The following is a 20,726-nucleotide window of genomic DNA, read 5'->3' as shown; positions in this document are numbered from 1 at the left end:
GTAAAAGACCTGTATGCAGAAAACTATAAGACACTGATGAAAGTAATCAAAGATGACACAAACAGATGGAGAGATATACCATGTTTTGATTGGAAGAATCAACATTGTGAAAATGACTATACTACCCAAAGCAATCTACAGATTCAATGCAATCCCTATCAAACTACCACTGGCATTTTTCACAGAACTAGAACAAAAAATTTCACAATTTGTATGGAAACACAAAAGACCCTAAATAGCCAAAGCAATCTTGAAAAAGAAAAATGGAGCTGGAGGAATCAGGCTCCCTGACTTCAGACTATACTACAAAGCTACAGTAATTAAGACAGTATGGTACTGGCACAAAAACAGAAACATAGATCAATGGAACACAATAGAAAGCCCAGATAAACCCACGCACATATGGTCACCTTATCTTTGATAAAGGAGGCAAAAATATACAATGGGGAAAAGACAGCCTCTTCAATAAGTGGTGCTGGGAAAACTGGACAGCAACTGGTAAAGGAATGAAATGAGAACACTCCCTAACACCATACACAAAAATAAACTCAAAATGGATTAAAGACCTAAATGTAAGGCCAGACACTATCAAACTCTTAGAGGAAAACACAGGCAGAACACTGTATGACATAAATCACAGCAAGATCCTTTTTGACCCACCTCCTAGAGAAATGGAAATAAAAACAAAAATAAACAAATGAGACCTAATGAAACTGAAAAGCTTTTGCACAGCAAAGGAAACCATAAACAAGACTAAAAGACAACCCTCAGAATGGGAGAAAATATTTGCAAATGAAGCAACTGACAAAGGATTAATCTCCAAATTTACAAGTAGCTCATGCAGCTCAATATCAAAAAAAACAAACAACCCAATCCAAAAATGGGCAGAAGACCTAAATAGACATTTCTCCAAAGAAGATCTACAGATTGCCAACAGACACATGAAAGAATGCTCAACATCATTAATCATTAGAGAAATGCAAATGAAAACTACAATGAGGTATCACCTCACACTAGTTAGAATGGCCATCATCAAAAAGTCTACAAACAATAAATGCTGGAGAGTGTGTGGAGAAAAGGGAACCCTATTGCACTGTTGGTGGGAATGTAAATTGATACAACCACTATGGATAACATTATGGAGGTTCCTTAAAAAACTAAAAATAAAACTACCATATGACCCAGCAATCCCACTACCTGGTATATACCTTGAGAAAACCATAATTCAAAAAGAATTGAACATGTACCAAAATGTTAATTGCAGCTCTATTTACAATAGCCAGGACATGGAAGCAACCTAAGTGTCCATCGCCAGATGAATGGATAAAGAAGATGTGGCACATATATACAATGGAATATTACTCAGCCTTAAAAGAAACGAAATTGAGTTATTTGCAGTGAGGTGGACCTAGAGTTTGTCATACAGAGTGAAGTAAGTCAGAAAGAGAAAAACAAATACTGTATGCTAACACATATATAAGGAATCTAAAAAAAAAAAAAAAAGGTTCTGAGGAACCTAGGGGCAGGACAGGAATAAAGACACAGACTTACTAGATAATGGACTTGAGAACATGGGGAGGGGGAAGGGTAAGCTGGGACAAATTGAGAGAGTGGCATGGACATATATACACTACCAAATGTAAAATAGATAGCTAGTGGGAAGCAGCCTCACAGCACAGGGAGATCAGCTCGGTGCTTTGTGACCACCTAGAGGGGTGGGGTAGGGAGCGTGGGAGGGAGGGAGACAAAAGAGGGAAGAGATATGGGGATATATTTATATGTATAGCTGATTCACTTTCTTATAAAGCAGAAAGTAACACACCATTGTAAAGCAATTATACTCCAATAAATATCTTAAAAAAAAAACCTATTCTTACCTGCTGAGTTTCTACTTTATGAGATCATTCAGTATTAATCATTACTTTTATAATTGTGAATATAATCGTTGTTGCCTTTGTAATATTTGAAGTTTCTCCTGTTCTTTTTAAATTCATATTTTTATTCTTTGCCTCTCTCACGTGGCCCTTTGTCTGATGTTATTGTTTTTGACACTGCTTCCTGAATTGCAAAAGTTTAAACCAACAAACAAAAATCATTCCATTGTCAAGCTAGTATCAGCTTTTCACTAAACTGTCAGTATTTCACAATATATAATTAAATTTTAAGTTCTAAAAAAAAAAAAAGTAGTGTGTATTTATCCATAATCCCCTTTATCGTAGCTTCTGGGTGCATCCTGTACACTTCCAATTATAGTAATGAGAGTAAATAATTCCCCCTAATTTGGTCTTAACGCTCAACTGCTGTCACATTAATTGCTACCTTTGTGTAGCTACTGCCTAGTAATACATTTCTAGACAAGACAGACATTTTAGTGTCTAAATTCAGATGTTAACTTAGCAAGTTTTTCATTTTTCAGTAATTTACTTTTTTTAGGTGAAAATTTTAAAATTCTGTTGTTAACTTAGTTCTTTATTATAGTCTGGGCATATTTTGCCTTAGAGGCATCTCCAGAACTCACTTTTTACCCAATGATGTTGAAAAGGTAGTTCCACAATATTTTAACATTTCTAGCTATAAATTATTTCTACATCCCTAAGTAAGATATTCCTGCCACCACCACCACCCCCTCACCAACATGTGAAGCCGTAACTTGAAGATGGCTGTCTGCAAACCAGGAAGAGGGCTCTCCCCAGACACCCAATCTGCTGGCACTTTGATCTTGGATTTATCAGCCTTCAGAACTGTGAAAAATAAATTTTTATTGTTTAAACAACAAAATGAACAAACAAACAAAACATGCCACTGAAAGATGAAATGGAGTATTAATGCCAAGGTTGTAGATGCAGACTTGTCTGTTCCTCCAGGGATGGCAAAACACCCTTTGGGAATTGAAACAGGTATTTCCTGCTTCACTTGTCTCCTTAAGCTTACTCTGGATAAATGAATAACATGGCAACAATTTTAAAGAAGAAAAGAGTAAGCAGAAATGTCGACTTGGTGATGGTGATGGTGACAGTGATGATGATGATAAAAGCCAATGTGTATTGAGCCCTTATGTGCTACTCTGGGCTAAATACTGTGTTAATGCTTCTCATTTAATTATTACCTTTTTGAAACTCTGGGTGTATGTACTATTATCTTCTTATAAATGAGGATCTAAGGCTTAAAGAGGCCAACATACTTGCTTAAAATTGAACAGCTAGTAAGTAGGCTTTTTGAACCTGCCTTATCTGACTCCCAGGCATGCCTTCCTGAGCACTGTATGACAGTGAATATGCAATTATATTAGCATGTTTAGTTAAGATTGAAAATGGTTAACAGTCACAAGGATGATGAACAGAACGAGACTAAACTCTTAAGAGCAAAAATTTTGTATTACTCAATTATGTATTGCTCAGAACTTAAAAGAGTATCTAGTCCATAGCAAGTTCTCAACATGTGTTTCTGAAATAATTGAATGAATGGATGAATGAATGATATTAAAGAGTGCTTAAGATATTTATATAAAAATATATAGGGTTAGGGTTAGGGTAAAATTAAAATTAAACTCTCATTTTTAGAGAAGCTTGTCCATTTTTTTGTGCTGTGGTTGTAATGGTGACCCTGTTCTCATGGAGCTTACCATCTGCTCACTGCTCTACATAGTTATTATAAATTCAAAAGGTTTGTATGTCATACTTAACATATACAAAATAAAATGTAGTTTAGCCCCATTGTAACTGACATAAAAGCCAGTATTTATAATACTGGAGTCAGGGCAGGGGTGGGGAAAATGCTGTAAGAAAGAAGAATCATCTTGGTCATCTATTAGAAAACAATGCAGTTCACAAGTTACCTGACTTCAGGTTCATTAACCTAGTCTGTTATATTTTTTCCTTACATATAAATTATTCTTGTGAGCATACTGAAGCCTTTAGAAAATGAATTTTTATAGGGATTATAAGTAATGGCATATTTTTGATGTTATACAGATATATTAAATCCTATTCATCTCTAGCTCTAAATTTTCATGTGGCTTTCCAATCAAAAGAATCCTAATAAAAAGCAATGGCTACAGGACCCATATAGTAGAATTCCTTCCAAAGTATACATGCTCCAACATGATCACTAGGTTATGAGACTTATGGCCCTGGAGGAGAGGAAAGGATGGTCTTGAGGAAGAGAAGTTCCAACCCTATTCCAAGCAGAGATTGTGTGGAGAGTAAGAGAGTTAGAAGGGATAGATTTAAGGGTGCTTGATATACTCACCCCTGTATCAAGGGATGGAGGTGGTTATAAGCATCCAGATAGATAAAGAGCCTGCACACATCAGGTTAGTAGCATTAACTCCTGCACTGCTGGGGAACTGGTAAGTCAGTAAGTTGAAGGGAGAGGTGTTGTATGCAGCCATTTCCAATGACACATGCAATCATGGGGTGGAGATGGGAAGCCAGGTATCTGGAGTTAGCACACTAAGCCTAAATTGCTAGAGAGGATTAAATCAACATCAGGGAACATTAGTACAGAAAGCACACCAGTTCATCCATTCTACAGTAGAAGCCACAGAGGATCCAGAGGACATTGGGAAGATTTAAGGACCCAGTCTTCCCTCTATGGCCTTACATAGGTCATACCTCTCTCCTCCACATATTCAAACACCATCTTGGAAAAGAGAATCAGGGGTGGGGGGGAGCTATAATGCAAAGCAGTTATCCAAAAGAAACCAGTTAATATTTAAATGCTCTCTTGATTTCCTAGATTTGGATAATTTTTAAACTAAGTTAGACTGAGCTTCATCTTTGCCCTGCCCCAAGATAACCAGTAGAGGAGGCCTATTGAAGAAGATCCAATTTATAAAACTTCAGAAACTAACTTTTCTCTTTAAATTAAAATGTTGTATAAAGCTAAATTTACATCCTTGCAACACTGATATGAAACAGACATTTCAACACATAGATATAGATGGAGAGATAGACAGTCTAAACAGCTAATTACCAATCTGATATATGCCTTCATTTATTCATTCATTCAACTAACATTTATTGACTTCCTTCTGAGTTCCAGATACTCTTTTAGGCACTGGGGTTATATAAAAGAATCAATGAACATGACAGAAAATATAGCATTCTACATATTAAAAATAATATGTGTGTCTGTGTGCATAAAACCAGTATCAAAATATGATATAGTTTCAGATAGGAATAAGTGAGGGATAAGAACAAAGGAGACAGAGTGAGGAGGGAAGGACTGTTTTAGGAAGGGTCATTAGGGATGATCCTTCAAGGGATTTCCGCAAAATTGAAATGAAGAGAGAGTGAGGCATCTGAATTTCTGGGGGGAAGAACATTCCAGGCAGTGTTAATAGCAAATGCAAAATTCCTGAGGTAGTCATTCATGCTTTTTGCTAAATATTTCTGCTTCTTCCCCCTTCCAGGCACATAACATCACTGTACTTTTGTGGCACAGTTGTGTTGTGGTGGGTCATATGGCAAATTCTGGTGAATGGATTGTGAAAGAAAATGATGTGTGTCATTTCTGGGCTGAAGCATGTAGTAATTGGCTTGAAAATTTACAGTGCTTCTTTTATCCCCCTTCAGAACAATAGTTAACAATGTTCAAGATATTGAGTACTCTCCTTCTTATGGAAACACCAAAACCACAATTAACTGCTGAACAACCACTGACATAAAAATGTTGGAACCTACCAAAAAAGATACCCTACATCCAAAGACAAAGAAGAAGCTACAACGAGATGGTAGGTGGGGTGCAATCACAATAAAATCAAATCTCATACATGCCAGGTGGGCAACCCACAAACTGGAAAACAATTATATCACAGAAGTTCTCCCACAGGAGTGAAAGTTCTGAGCCCCACATCAGGCTCCCCAGCCTGGGGGTCTGGCAATGGGAGGAGGAACCTTCAGAGAATCTGGCTTAGAAGCCCAGTGGTGTTTAATCATAGGAATTCCAGAGGACTGGGCGAAACAGAAACTCCACTCTTGGAGGGTGCACACAGTGTCTCGTGCACATCAGGACCCAGGGAAAAAAAAGGGTGACCTTATAAGAGACTGGACCAGACTTACCACCTAGTATTGGAGGGTCTCCTGTGGAGGCGGGGAGCTGCTGAGGCTCACTGCAATGACAAGGACACTGGCAGTGGCAATTCTAGTGAGTACTCATTGGTGTGAGCCCTCTTGGAGGCTGCCATTTTCTCACCAAGACCTGGTCCCACCCAACAGCCTGTAGGCTCCAGTGCGGGGATGCCACAGGCAAAACAGAGTGAGAACACAGCCCCATGCATCAGCAAACAGGATGCTAAAAGTCTTCCTGAAGAGCTGCCTGATAAACACAGCCCCTGACATGGCACTGCCCAGCAGAGGGACAAGACCCAGCTCCACCCACCAGTGGGCAGGTGCCAGTCCCTCCCACCAGGAAGCCTGCACAAGCTGCTCATCTACCAGGGGGTAGACAGCAGAAGCAAGGAGAACTACAACTCTGCAGCCTGGGGAATGGAAAACTGCAATCACAGAAAGTTAGACAAAATGAGAGAGCAGGGGAATATGTCCCAGACGAAGAAATAAAATAAAACCCCAGAAGAACAACTAAGTGAAGTGGAGATAGGCAATCTACTGAAAAAAGAATTCAGAGTATTGATACTTAAGATGATCCAAGATCTCAGAAAAAGAATGGAGGCACAGATCAGAAGATACAAGAAATGTTTAACAAAGACCTCGAATAACTAAAGAAGAAACAAGCAGAAATGAACAATACAATAATTGAAATGAAAAATACACTAGAAGGAATCAATAGCAGAATAACTGAGGCAGAAGAATGGATAAGTAATCTGGAAGACAGAATGGTGGAAATCACTGCTGCGGAATGGAATAAAGAAAAAAGAATGAAAAGAAATGAGGACAGTCTACGAGACCTCTGGGGCAACATTCAGTGCACCAACATTTGCATTATAGGGATTCCAGAAGGAAAAGAGAAAGAGTAAGCATCTGAGAAAATACTTGAAGAGATAATAGCTGAAAACTTCCCTAATATGGGAAAGGAAACGGTCACCCAACTCCAGGAAGGACAGAGAGTCCCAGGCAGGATAACCCAAGGAGGAACATGCTGAGACACATAGTAATCAAGCTGACAAAAACTAAAGATAAAGAAAAAATATTAAGAGCAACATGGGAAAAGCAACAAATAACCTACAAGGGAACTCCCATAAAGTTATCTGCTGATTTCTCATCAGAAACTCTGCAGGCCATAAGGGAGTGGCACCATATATTTAAGGTGATGAAAGAGAAGAACCTACAACCAAGAATACTCTACCCAGCAAGGCTCTCACTGAGATTCAATGGAGAAATCAAAACCTTACAAACAAGCAAAAGCTAAGAAAATTCAGCACCACCAGACCAGCTGTGCAACAAATGCTAAAGGAATTTCTCTAGGAAAAAAAGAAAAGGCCACAACTAGAAACAAGAAACTTATGAATGGAAAAGCTCAGCAGTAAAGGCAAACATAAAGGTAGGAAATCATCCAAACACAAATATGATATCAAAACCAGCAATTGTGAGAAGAGGAGAGCACAAATGCAGGATATTGGAAATGCATTTGAAATTAAAAGACCAGCGACTTAAAACAATCTTGTTTGTATATAGACTGCTATGTCAAAACCTCATGGTAAACATAAAATGAAAAGCTACAATAGATACACACATAAAAAGAAAAGGGAATCCAAACATAACACTGAAGTTAGTCATCAACTCACGTGGGAAAAGAATAAAAGAGGAAGGGAAGAAAAAAGGCCTACAAAAACAAATCCCAAACAATTAACAAAATGGCAATAAGAACATATATATCAATAATTAAATTAAATGTAAACAGATTAAATGCTCCAACCAAAGCACACAGACTGGCTGAATGGATACAAAAACAAGACCCATATATGTGCTGCCTACAAGAGACCCCCTTCAGCTCTAGGGACACATATAGACTGAAAGTGAGGAAATGAAAAAAGGTATTCCATGAAAATGGAAATCAAAACAAAGCTGGAGTAGCAATACTCATATCAGGGAAAATAGACTTTAAAATAAAGACTGTTAGAAGAGACAAAGAAGGACACTACATAATGATCAAGGGATCAATCCAAGAAGAAGATAAAACATTTGTAAATATATATGCACCCAACATAGGAGCACCTCAACATATAAGGCAAATAGTAACAGCCATAAAAGGAGAAGGCAGTACCACAATAATAGTGGGGGACTTTAACACCCCACTTTCATCAATGGACAGATCATCCAGACAGAAAATCAATAAGGAAATACAGGCCTTAAATGACACATTAGACAAGTTGGACTTAACTGTTAGTTACAGGTCATTTTGTCTGAAAGCAGCAGAATACACTTGTTTTCTCAAGTGCACATGGAACACTCTCCAGGATAGATCACATGCTGGGCTGCAAAGAGAGCCTCAGTAAATTTAAGAAAACTGAAATCATATCAAGCATCTTTTCCAAGCACAATGATATGAGATTAGAAATCAACTACAAGAAAAAAACTGTAAATAAAACACAAACACGTGGAGGCTAAACAATATGCCACTGAACAGCCAATGGATCACTGAAGAAATCAGAGGAAATAAAAAAATACCTAGGGACAAATGAAAACAAAAGCAAGATGATCCAAAATCTATGGGATGCAGCAAAAGCATTTCTAAGAGGGAAGTTTATAACAATACAATCCTACCTCAGGAAACAAGAAAAATCTCAAACAAGCTAACCTTATACCTAAAGCAACTAGAGAAAGAAGAACAAATAAACCCCAAAGTTAGTAGAAGAAACAAAATCATAAAAATCAGAGCAGAAATAAATGACATAGAGAAAAAGAAAACAATAGAAAAAATCTATGAAACTAAAAGTTGGTTCTTTGAAAAGATAAATAAAATTGATAAACCTTTAGCAAGACTCATCAAGAAAAAGAGGGAGAGGGCTCACATCTATAAACTTAGAAAGGAAAAAGGAGAAGTTACAACTGAAACGACAGAAATACAAAGGATCATGAGAGACTACTACAAGCAACTTTATGCCAATAAAATGGATATCCTAGAAGAAATGGACAAATTCTTAGAAACGTACACTTCCAAGACTGAACCAGGAGGAAATAAAAAATATGAACAGACCAATCACAAGTACTGAAGTTGAAACTGTGATTTAAAAACTCCCAACAAACAAAAGTCCAATACCAGATGGCTTCACAGGCAAATTCTATCAAACATTTAGGGAAGAGTTATCACCTATCCTTCTCAAACTATTCCAAAAAATTGCAGAGGAAGGAACACTCCCAAACTCATTCTATGAGGCCACTATCAACCTGATGCCAAAACCAGAAAAAGATACCACAAAAAAAGAAAATTACAGGCCAATATCACTGATGAACATAGGTGCAAAAATCCTCAACAAAATACTAGCAAACGGAATCCAACAACACATTAAAAGGATCATACACCATGATCAAGTGGGATTTATCCCAGGGATGCAAGGATTCTTCAATATATGCAAACCAATCAATGTGATACATCATATTAACAAATTGAAGAATAAAAACCATATGATCATCTCAATAGATGCAGAAAAAGCCTTTTGACAAAATTCAGCACACATTTATGATAAAAAGTCTCCACAAAGTGGGCATAGAGGGAACCTACCTCAACATAATAAAGGCTATATATGACAAACGTATAGCTAACATCATACTCAATGGTGAAAAGCTGAGAGCATTTCCTCTAAGATCAGGAATAAGACAAGGATGTCCACTCTCGCCACTTTTATTTAACATAGTTTTGGAAGTTTTAGCCATGGCAATCAGATAAGAAAAAGAAATAAAAGGAATCCAAAGTGGAAAAGATTTGTAGATGACATGATAGTATACATAGAAAATCCTAAAGATGCTACTGGAAAACTCCTAGAGCTCATCAATGAATTCAGTAAAGTTGCAGGCTACAAATAAATACACAGAAATCTGTTGCATTTCTATACACTAACAACAAAAAATCAGAAAGAGAAATTAAAGAAACAATTCCATTCACCACCATATCAAAAAGAATAAAATACCTAGCAATAAACCTACCTAAGGAGGCAAAAACCCTGTACTCAGAAAACTATAAGATACTGATGAAAGAAATTGAAGTTAACAGAAACAGATGGAACGATATACCAAGTTCTTGGACCGGAAGAATCAATATTGTCAAAATGACTATACCACCCAAGGCAATCTAGAGATTCAATATAATCCCTATCAAATTACCATGGCTTTTTTCACAGAACTAGAACCAAATATCTTAAAATTTGTATAGAGACACAAATGACCTCAAATAACCAAAGCAATCTTGAGAAAGAAAAACGGAGCTGGAGGAATCAGACTCCCTGACTTCCAACTATACTACAAAGCTACAGTCATTGAAACAATATGGTACTGACACAAAAACAGAAATATAGATCAATGGAAGAGGGTAGAAAGCCCAGAAATATACCCTTGCCCCTATGGTCAATTAATCTATGACAAAGGAGGCAAGACTATATAATGGAGAAAAGACAGTCTCTTCAATAAAGGGTGCTGGGAAAACTGAACAGCTGCATGTAAAAAAAAAGACTGGATACTATGAAACTCTTAGAGGAAAATATAGGCAAAACACTCTATGATATCAATTGCAGCAATATTTTTTTTCACTTGGTCTCCTAGAGTAATGGAAATAAAAACAAAAATAAATAAATGGGACCTAATTAAACTCAAAAGCTTTCGTACAGCAAAGGAAACCATAAACAAAATGAAAAGACAACCAACAGAATGGGAGAAAATATTTGCAAATGATGCTACCAACAAGGGATCAATCTCCCAAATTTACAAACATCACGTGGCTCAATATCAAAAAAACAAAAAATCCAATCAAAAAATGGGCACCAGACCTAACTAGACATTTCTCCAAAGAAGACATACAGATGGCTCAGAGGCACATGAAAAGATGCTCAACATTGCTAATTATTAGAGAAATGCAAATCAAAACTCCAATGAGGTATCACCACACACCAGTCAGAATGGCCATCATCAAAAAAATCTAGAAACAACAAATGCTGGAGAGGGTGTGGAGAAGAGGGAACCCTCCTACACTGTTAGTGGAAATGTAAATTGGTTACAGCCACTATGGAGAACAGTATGGAGGTTCCTAAGAAACTAAAAATAGAGCTACCATATGATCCAGCAATCCCACTCCTGGGCATATATTCAGAGAAAATCATGGTTCAAAAGAATACATGAACCCCAATGCTCATTGCAGCACTGTTTACAATAGCCAAGACATGGGAGCAACCTAAATGTCCATTGATAGATGAATGGATAAAGAAGATGTGGTACATATATACAATGGAACATTACTCAGCCATTAAAAAATGAAATAATGCTATTTGCAGCAACATGAATGCATCTGGAGACTATCATACTAAGTGAAGTAAGTCAGACAGTGAAAGACAAATATCATATGATATCGCTTATATGCAGAATCTAAAAAAAAATGATACAAATTCACTTATTCACAAAACAGAAAGTCTCACACACTTGGAAAACAAACTTATGGTCACCAAAAGGGAAAGGCGGGGTGAGGGATAAATTGGGAGTTTGGGACTGACATGTACATACTACTATATTTAAAATAGATAACCAAAGTAACACAACATTGTAAATCAACTATACTCCAATAAAAATTAAAAAAATAGATAACTAACAAGGACCTACTGTATAGCACAGGGAACTCTGCTCAATACTCTGTAATAACCTAAATGGGAAAAGAATTTGAAATAGGATACATGTATATGTATAACTGAATCACTCTGCTGTACACCTGAAACTAACACAACATTGTTAATCAACTACACTCCAATATAAAATAAGAATTAAAATAAAGATGTCAGTCATCAATGGCCAGATGATGGATCCTTTAAAATTGGAAAAACTTCTAATCTGGTAAATTTTAGAGAACTCTCATTATAAACAGCTGTTTTATTGGTACCTAAGGAAAGACCAAATCAAAAGGTGGATATAAAGAAATAGAATGTCTAATCTTAAGAAATCGCTTAATCTAAAACAAATAAATCAAATAAAAACAAAACAAAGAAAAAAAACTACTGAGTCCTTTCTCACCCTTGGCTCTCTTAATAAAAATGATGGAACCAAGAAGACAAAGCCTTCAGGTTTTAAGAATTTGAGATTTTTGGAGTTAATTCATTACTATAGAATAACAGCCTATCCTGGTGTGAGAGAAGTCAGTTTAGTCTGTTCAAACAAAAGGAAGCATCTGTGGGGCTGTAGGAGAGTAGATCCCAGAGGGATATGAAGGAAAATAAAATTAGGTAAATTTGGGCCAGATCAGGTAGAATTATGAGAGCCATGGTTCCAGATTTGGACTTAGTTTACTGAGAGTGATGGGAAACTACTGTAGGGGATGATGAAACAAACACACACACTTAGCCTAATCTGTAATGCTTTGAAACTTATGTCAAAAAATGTAATGGTTTCTTTCTTTTGAAGCTGATATTCAGCTTACCAGAAGTTTAATATGCTTTGATTAGAACTTAACAAATTATAAAACAGTGGTTTAGGAGCTGAAAGGATCTCAGCTTAATACCTTAGATACTTTACAATATAAAGTAAGGATGGATCTAAGTATCTTTCCATTGGAAACATTCAGAAATTTATGGAAAGTATGAAACTAACTTGTTAAGAGTAAAATAAAAAACAAAAACTTCTTAAAATTTTCTCAGCTGTGTTAAACTTTTATTGGAAAAGGGTGAATTATAATTAAAAATATACATAGCTTTATGCTACAGAAGGATACGCTTCTTGTTATTGCTGCTCTGTTCAAAAGAAAGAGTTTGGCCACTTTATTTTTACTGTGAAGCTGATACAGCAGCCTTGATTTTTTTTTCCTTCTCAATAAGAAAAGCACATATTCGACATGTCAATGACCATGATTGCTTCAACCCAAGCAGAGATGTGGAAATTGAAATAGGGGCCCAGTGGAGCTCTCACAGTGCATACATGTAGGTGTTTCCGTGGTTTCCATTCACTTTGTAGCTGCCATATCAATGGCAAGGAAAATAGGTTTGATTGGATTTGGCAGCAGTTTTCCTCTAACAATATTTTCAAGAGATGGGATTGTTCAGGGTTGAATTCCCAATTATTTCCTGCTGTAAGAAGAAGTTTAAAACAATGTCTCCAGCATCAAATGTAATTGGTTCTTCTATTGACTTGCGTTTATAATGTTAAAATGATATTCCTCTGTGGGAAGAATTGACAGATACCATTCTTTCTCATGTATGCACTAATATCCTTGAAAACTGAGTGGGTCTTTTTGACAACTTATTTCTGTGTCTCTGAGATCAAAGCTCTTAAGAGTTCTGAGATCAAAGCACTAAGGAGATAGGACACAAGATGTAACAAGAATAATATTTTGAAAGTATTCAGCTAAATAGATTGTGGATTTTATTCTCCCCCCACATATCATGTTCCTTTAACATCATTTAAATATTATGGTACTCAAAGAGAAGAGGGAACACTCTTTTTTATACCAGCATTATTCACAATTGTCAAAAGCTGGAAGAAACCCAAGTGTCCATTGATGGATGAATGAATAAACAAACTATGGTTTATACATTTAATGGAATAGTATTCAGCATTAAAAAGGAAGGGAATTCTGTTATATGCTACAACATGGACAAACCTTGAGGACATTATGCTAAGTGAATAAGCCAGGCACAAAAGACAAATACTGTATGATTCCGCTTATATGAGATAAAAAAGTAATTGGATTCATAGAAACAGAAAGTACAATAGTGTTTTGCCAGTGCCTGAGGGAAGGAAGAAACAGGGAGTTGCTGTTTAATGTATACAGAGTTTTAGTTTTGTAAGATGAAAAAATTCCTGAGATTTGTTGAACATCAGTGTGAATATACTTAACACTCCTGAGCTGTACACTTAAAAATGATTGAGATGGTAAATTTTATGCTATATGTATTCTACCACTATATATATATTTAAAGAGACGAGATGGTGAATATCATATCAAGAATGAGAGAGAAAGGGGATGTCTCTTACTGATAGAAAAAAGAAGAAAGTAGACATTATACCACTGAACCCTGGAAAAGTTGGAAAAGAGAAAGAGAAGCATTGATATGAAGAGAGTCCAATACATGTGTTCTTGTTTCTTCTCTGGGGATGTGACCTGACATAAACATCCAGGAAGGGTATGGAAAGAGCTAGGAGCATCAGGGCAAGCTTCCCTGGGGTAGACAGGAAGGATACAGGCCTTTAGGAAAATGCCTCATCCTTTTTATCCAGCATGGCACAAGCATGGTATTGCAGCGTCTGCAAGGAAATAGCTGGATGGATGAATTGAGAGTGTACACCTCATTTCTCTTTCTTGTGTGGGGCTGGCTAGGGGTGGGAAAAGTTCCTGTAGGCTGAGAGGGTTTCATAAAGGATGCTAAAATGATGTCCCAAGAAACAGCACCTACAGATTTCACCTGAGAGACACAGAACAGCACCACGATAAAGAAAGACTACGCATTCTGAAGCCAGTCTACCTTGTTTTTTATTTCTGGTTTCTCTACCTTCTAGCTGTGTAAATCTGAACAAGTTAATTAACTTCTCTGTACATTAGTTTCACTCCTTAAGATGTAATAATAATAATAATACCCACCTCACTTTGTTCGAGGATTTAATGAGTTTGTACACATGAAAATCCTCACGCAACCCTTGACAGACGGTCCTCAAAAATGTCAGTTATTATTATTATAATTATTACAAGTATTATTATTACTGAAAAGGGAATGGGAGGAGAGTGATCAAACCTATATTTGTCAACACTGCTTAAAGACACTAAGTCACCTCCCTTCACATGGCAATTCTAAAGCTTCCATCTTTTGCCACCTAAGTGAATATGGGTTAGGGGAAAACAGACAATCAGGTATAAAAAAAAAAAAATTAAAAGCTAATTTTTTGTACATTGAGTTTAGTGTGAGTAAATTTTTGATTCCACTATTTATGGGGTCCTCGAGCGTTCCTAATCTGTGTACCTGCACCTAATATTTGTGGGATTTGGGTGAAGCCCGTAACTAGAGGCCTGTATGCCACCTGCATAAATATTTCAATGATACCAATCAAGCTAACAAACGTAAAAGTTTTTTTAATTTTAATTTTTAATTCTATTTGTATTATATCTTTGGTTTGAAACCTACACATTTACAATGAACTGGAAGGCCAGGCTTGAATTTAGAATTAGCCTGCAGTTCCATGCTAGAACCGGGTGGGGCAGAGAAAGTCGGCTGTGTCCCCTGCCTCTCGCCCACCCCCTGCTTTCCCACCATATGTCTCTGACCTGTACTGCAAGAGGCCTAATGCACATGCATTTTGTCAGCCACATCATCAAGCTCCATCTACATACACCTTTGTAAACAGACACCCCTTGCACACTCCTCAGGCCAAGAGTTACAGACATCAGCTACATGGGCCACGCTCTCAGTACTTGAAGCATGGTATAATTGGGGAAGGGGCCTGGGCTTTAGGTGGACACATTGCTTTAGCGCAATCAACTCCTTGCCCCATAGAGAAGACCTTGGCCAGAAGACCAGAGCAGTGTTTGCTCCTGGAGCCTAGAGTAAGAGCTCTTCTTGCCTGCATCGGTGAGTGGCAATGTGCACCAGAAACTGATTCCAAATCCCTCAATTAAAACTAGAGAGCAAAATCGTCCAAAGTTAGAGGCCATCCCAAACCTGAAAGAGAAAGTATACAGTAGGGGCTAAAAGATATTCAACAGATAGAGGAATGGAAGTGACACATAAGGTTATCTCTAATACCTTTCTTAAAATCAGGCATTTTGAAAAGAATGAATCTCTTCCAGAAAGAGAAACAAAACTCCAGCAACAGCAACTCAGGCTGTGAATGTGGTGACTGGAGATGTACCATTTTCCACTTATTCTAAACGCACGTTTATTTTACATTTTAACATCTTGAAATTGGACTGTTTCCTATAATTGATGATACTTTACAATGGCCATCAGCCAAGAAACAGTTGTGACATGGTTGTCAGTGCCTGCGCAGGCACAAACTTGATCGTAGCTGTTCACCACCAACCCCTCTTCTCTTGTGTGCGTTGTTGGCTCTGTACAAGTTGCATCGCATTGCTAGTTAAAATGTCTTTAAAAAGATTACACTAGGATTTGGCACTGAAACAAGTTAGCTTGTGTGCAGGAAGACATAGAAACAGAACAGCAGGGCATAACTTAGATGTTAGTGAAACAAATGTTCATTATTGGAAGAATACCTACAACTTTAATGTTTGCAAAGTAACAACGAAGTGAATTATGGATCTTAACAGGAAGATAGGCACAAGTAGATGAAGCTAGTGTAACATTTTGCTATTGAGTTTATTGGTTAGCTATTGCTACAATAATGTTGCATAACATCAGCCCAAAACTCAGTGGTTTAAAACAACTCATTTATCATGTGCATGTAGCTGAAGGTCATTTGGGACTCAGCTGGCCTAAGTGGGAGTTACTTAGATGTCTCAGTTTCTCTGTTTCTGCTCTGTATGTTATGTGATTATATCAGAGTTTATTTATACGTTCCCCTATTGATCATTGCTTCCAGTTTTGGCACTAGACATTGTCATACAAGATGTTTTGTGGACAAATATTTTCATTTCTCCAGGTAGATAACTAGTAGTATAATGTCTAGGTCATAGATAAATAGAAGTTGAACTAAACGAAAAAAACTCGAAGGTTTTCCATAGTTGGTGTATCATTTTACACCCACCCCATCAATGTATGAGGGTTCTATTTGCTCCATATCTTCACCAATATTTGTATGAATGAGTCATCCCACCATCTTTTGGCCTGCAGTGTTTCTGATGAGAAGTCAGCTATCATTCTTAGTTATTCCTTTGTACTTAATGTGTTTTTCTCCCCTCTGCTTTAAGATTGTCTCTTTCTTTTGGGCTTTCAGCAAATTGACTATGATATGCCTAGATATGGCTTTCTTTATTCTACTCAGGGCCTGTTACTTGGCATTTGTTAAGCTTTGCAATCTGTGGATTGATATTTTTTGTTAAATTTTTAAACATTTTGGCCATAAAACATGTTTTCTTCCTCATACTTTCATTTTTCTCCTTTTAGAACTCCAAATACACACGTATTAGACAGCCTGATAATACCCAGAAGTTGCATATGCTCTATTTTTTTCCTACCTTTTTTCCCACTGTGTCCTTCATTGGGAAATTTTCCATTGATATATCTTTAAAATTACTGAGTCTTTCTTTTATACTATCCAACTTATTTTAATGCCCATACAATGAAATTTTGTTTTCAAATATTATACATTTCAATTGTAGAAATTTCAGTTTTTTGTTTTCAAATTCCCACTTCTTTCCCCAAATAGTTCATCTCTTTAATATTTTATTCATCTTTTCCATAAGTTTCTTAACATATTTTTCATAGTTAAGTCCTGGAGCTGCTAATTCTAGTATCTGGGAAATTTCTAATTCTGTTTATATTGATTTTTTTCTCTTGGTAACGAGACATACTTTCCTGCTTCATCACATAACCACAATGTTTTATTATATTCTGAACATTGTGTATAAAATAACAATATAAAATTGTTCCAGAGAATGCAAGCCATTGCCCTGTTTGGCAGTTAAGGTGAGGGCACTGGCATTGTGTAGAGCCAAACTGGACTTGTGCTATAGCACAGCTTTAGTTATATTAATTAGTTCTTCCTCAATTTTTCTGTGTCACTACTGCCTTTTTTAATCTTGCCCATATTTGAGCCAGGAGAAGGTTAACTTTCAGTTTAAGGTTTTTTTGTTTCACTTTTGGATTCAATTTTGGCAGTGCTCTGGGATCTAAGTAACACAAGAATATGTGATTTTTCTCTTCTTATCAGCCCCTCCTCCATGGCTGATTTCTTGATGGTATTTAAGTAGGGCAAATTTATTTGACTAAGCAATCTATTTTTTGTTTGGACTCTTTTAGACTTAGATATCTCCTGCCATCTCAGTATCACCTAAACTCAGATTTTTTTTTAATTCTATCTGCAAGGTCATTATAAACATTTTATTTTATTTTATTTTATTTTAAATAGAATTTATTTTTATTTTTATTTTTTTTCACACACACACAGTGTGTGTGTATAAACATTTTATTAGCTTACAATGGCATTGTATCTTTCTAAAAACCATGTATTATTTGAAATCATAGAGAGGATCCCAACCTCTGCTAGGAAATGTGAGATATACAATTAACACATAAATGTAAAAGCCAAAGACCTTCAAAGGCAACATCAACTGTAAAACTGAGACAGCTCATCAATACAAATGGATTATGTAAATGTAAACACAATTAACTTACTTCTTTTTTTCTTTTGAATTTTATTTTTTTATACAGCAGGTTATTATTAGTCATCAGTTTTATACACATCAGTGTATACATGTTAATCCCAATCGCTCAATTCAGCACACCACCATCCCTACCCCACTGCGGCTTTCCCCCCTTGGTGTCCATACGTTTGTTCTCTACATCTGTGTCTCAATTTCTGCCCTGCAAACTACTTCATCTGTACCATTTTTCTAGGTTCCACATATATGCACTAATATACGATATTTGTTTTTCTCCTTCTGACTTACTTCACTCTGTATGACAGTCTCTAGATCCATCCACGTCTCTACGAATGACCCAATTTCATTCATTTTTATGGCTGAGTAATATTCCACTGTATATATGTACCACATCTTCTTTATCCATTCGACTGTCGATGGGCATTTAGGTTGCTTCCATGACCCGGTTATTGTAAATAGTGCTGCAATGAATATTGGGGTACAAGTGTCTTTTTGAATTATGGTTTTCTTTGGGTATATGCCCAGTACTGGGATTGCTGGGTCATATGGTAGTTCTATTTTTAGTTTTTGAAGGAACCTCCATACTGTTCTCCATAAGGCTGTATCAATTTACATTCCCACCAGCAGTGCAAGAGGGTTCCTTTTCTCCACACCCTCTCCAGCATTTATTGTTTGTAGATTTTCTGATGATGCCCATTCTAACTGGTGTGAGGTGATACCTCATTGTAGTTTTGATTTGCATTTCTCTAATAATTAGTGATGTTGAGCAGCTTTTCATGGGCTTCTTGGTCATCTGTATGTCTTCTTTGGAGAAATGTCTATTTAGGTCTTCTGCCCATTTTTGGATTGGATGTTTGTTTTTTTAATATTGAGCTGCATGAGCTGTTTATATATTTTGGAGATTAATCCTTTGTCTGTTGATTCGTTTGCAAATCTTTTCTCCCATTCTGAGGGTTGTCTTTTGGTCTTGTTTATGGTTTCCTTTGCTGTGCAAAAGCTTTGAAGTTTCATTAGGTCCCATTTGTTTATTTTTGTTTTTATTTCCATTACTCTAGGAAGTGGATCAAAAAAGATCTTGTGACAGTCCTTGCGGAGAGTCGCCCTGGTTTCCTGCTTCAACAGTGCTTGGACGGAACCCAGTGCTCGTCCCCCGCTCCGGCCAGCCGCTCAGAGCCAGCCCTCGCCACCACCTCACAGCGCCCTCCGACCGCCCCAAGGTCCCCGCCACCGTTACAGCGCCGTGCAGCCACCGCCACCGCCTCACCTCAGCTGCCCGCCATAACAACCGCGTCCCCGTCGCAGGTGCGCCAGAACTACCACCAGGACTCGGAGGCTGCCATCAATCACCAGATCAACCTGGAGCTCTACGCCTCCTACTTCTACCTGTCCATGTCGTACTATTTTGACTGCGATGATGTGGCATTGAAGAACTTTGCCAAATACTTTCTTCACCAATCTCATGAGGAGAGGGAACATGCTGAGAAACTGATGAAGCTGCAGAACCAACGGGGTGGCCGAATCTTCCTTCAGGATATCAGGAAACCAGACCGTGATGACTGGGAGAATGGGCTGAATGCAATGGAATGTGCGCTACACTTGGAAAAAAGTGTGAATCAGTCACTACTGGAACTGTACAAATTGGCCACTGAGAAAAATGACCCCCATTTGTGTGACTACATTGAGACTCATTACCTGAATGAGCAGGTGAAATCCATTAAAGAATTGGGTGACCACGTAACCAACTTGCGCACGAGGGGGGCCCCCAAATCTGGCATGGCACATTACCTCTTTGACAAGCACACCCTGGGAAATAGTGATAATGAAAGCTAAGCCTTAGGCTGGCTTCCCATAGCCACAGGAGTGACTTCCCTGGTCACCAAGGCAGTGCATTCATGTTTGGGTTACCTTTACCTTTTCTGTAAGTTGTACCAAAACATCTACAAGTCCTTTCCTTAGTATCATTCCTTCGAATAAAGTAATTTGGTACCCCCCCCCAAAAAAAGATCTTGCTGTGATTTATGTCAAAGAGTGTTCTTCCTATGTTTTCCTCTAAGAGTTCTATAGTGTCCAGTCTTACATTGAGATCTCTAATTCATTTTGAGTTTATTCTTGTGTATGGTGTTAGGGAGTGTTCTAATTTCATTCTTTTACATGTAGCTGCCCAGTTTTCCCAGCACCACTTATTGAAGAGACTGTCTTTTCTCCATTGTATATCCTTGCCTCCTTTGTCATAGATTAGTTGACCATAGGTGTGTGGGTTTATCTCTGGGTTTCTATCTTGTTCCATTGATCTATGTTTCTGTTTTTGTGCC

General features: G+C 37.3%; 1 pseudogene; it reads left to right on the top strand.

Annotated features, from left to right (window-relative positions):
* The first annotated feature begins 2,809 nt into the window (after window positions 1-2,809).
* On the top strand, window positions 2,810-20,279 carry LOC103012179 (ferritin heavy chain-like; annotated as a pseudogene).
* Window positions 20,280-20,726: the final 447 nt, after the last annotated feature.

This window comes from Balaenoptera acutorostrata, chromosome 2 (assembly GCF_949987535.1).
Source record: "Balaenoptera acutorostrata chromosome 2, mBalAcu1.1, whole genome shotgun sequence".
Classification (NCBI taxonomy): domain Eukaryota; kingdom Metazoa; phylum Chordata; class Mammalia; order Artiodactyla; family Balaenopteridae; genus Balaenoptera; species Balaenoptera acutorostrata.
The sequence above is the reverse complement of the archived record's forward strand: the minus strand, read 5'-3'. Positions and strand labels throughout refer to the sequence as shown.